General features: G+C 32.7%; 1 non-coding gene across 1 annotated transcript; it reads right to left on the reverse strand.

Annotated features, from left to right (window-relative positions):
• Nucleotides 1–219: 219 nt before the first annotated feature.
• On the reverse strand, nt 220–290 carry Trnag-gcc (transfer RNA glycine (anticodon GCC)). Its single transcript has one exon. It is a non-coding gene; the product is annotated as a tRNA-Gly (tRNA).
• Between the last annotated feature and the right edge of the window lie 1,329 nt (nt 291–1,619).

Consider the following 1,619-nt stretch of genomic DNA (forward strand, 5'->3'; position numbering starts at 1 on the left):
CTAAAATTCATTTATTGTTTGTAATTTATATAAAATATAAATTATCTATGCAAACTCAGAAATAATTAATTAAATAAACTGTTGAAAATGTAATAAGTAAAATATTTACATAATAATAAGTTGTTATATTTATCTTAATCAAATTGTGTTATCTTTCTTTATACAATTATAAAGACTATTTAAAAAATATTCAATAATTAAAAAGTAAATTAAAAAAGCTGCATCGACCGGGAATCGAACCCGGGCCGCCCGCGTGGCAGGCGAGCATTCTACCACTGAACCATCGATGCTGTTAGAAAGTTACCTGAAATTTAGTAATATAAATCGTTAGTGATAGTTTGATAATGATTTGATAATTTTATAATTAAAAATTAATAACATCTATCTATATATATATATTTTTTTTATTATATTTTTTTATCGATTAAAATAAATGTGTAATCTATGATTAAACGTCATTCTCTTACATACATTTTAGCTTATAATTATTATTCTGAGAACTAATAAGTATGAATTAGGTACCTATATACTAAATTTTTTTTTTATGGATGATAATAGAATGGTAACCCCGCCTACGCTATCGGTATACACCGGCGGGCCACCAGTGAGGGTTGATTGATGAGGATGAAAAGGCAGGTCAGTTAGTCCATCGTGACGAATTCAACAATAAATAAGACAATAAATAGGTCGACCTGATAGGGTATATTGATAGCGATGGGGACTAACCTTCCCATTACTAACAATCCCTTCCCCCCAAAATGTACCAAATATTATTTACACAACGATTAATTGATTAGTTACGTCACGAGGTAATGAATAATCGACTAACAAAGTCACTTCCACATTTACAATATCAGCAAGATAAATAAGAATTTATTTATTATAAAATATGTAAATAAATCATAATAACAATATTTCTGAACTAAACTCTGTACTAGATTATCGGCAGCCGTCATAAGCTCCGCATCTCGCAGCTAGCTGAGCGAGCAGGCGTTCACGCTTGCCGGATATCCGTGCGCGCAGGGCTGTCACACAACCTTTAGTTATTAATCTATAATTATTAATAATATCTCTAATCAATGTCCACTGCTGAAGACAGTCTACCCCGGTAGACTACCACAAGGAGTACCAAAAGGTTCCGAGTAATCTGTATATAAAAAAAAATCTCCCCACAAAATGCTACGACCTCAATTTCAACAAAACTGATATTAGTGAAAAAAAGAAAACAAGAGGATACATTTTTACCAAATTAATTTACCAAAACGGGGGGATAAATCGATTAAAAAAAGAATAATACAAATACCCATAATTATTTCAGTCGTTAACTGTCTACTGCGAAATATAAATCTTCCCTATGAGCGGAGTTTTGTCAAGTTGCCACGATTAGCAGGCGGGTTGGCAACCGCAGTATGGATTTTAGAGATGTTTTAAGAGGAACGCTACTGCCAATCCCTTTACCGTTAAGATCCTTTGGTCGCCTTTTACAAAAACCACAGTCAAGGAAGGGATGGCTTATCTATGCCGGAACTGAATGGGCAATACCGTATTTTTTTATAGAGTCTATTGACATACATGTAGTTTACGAGCTTCTATCCTTCTTTACTGACATAATTTTAAGT

The sequence above is a fragment of the Galleria mellonella genome, unplaced genomic scaffold (assembly GCF_026898425.1).
Source record: "Galleria mellonella isolate WM207_F2 unplaced genomic scaffold, CSIRO_AGI_GalMel_v1 utg19, whole genome shotgun sequence".
In the NCBI taxonomy this organism is placed as follows: domain Eukaryota; kingdom Metazoa; phylum Arthropoda; class Insecta; order Lepidoptera; family Pyralidae; genus Galleria; species Galleria mellonella.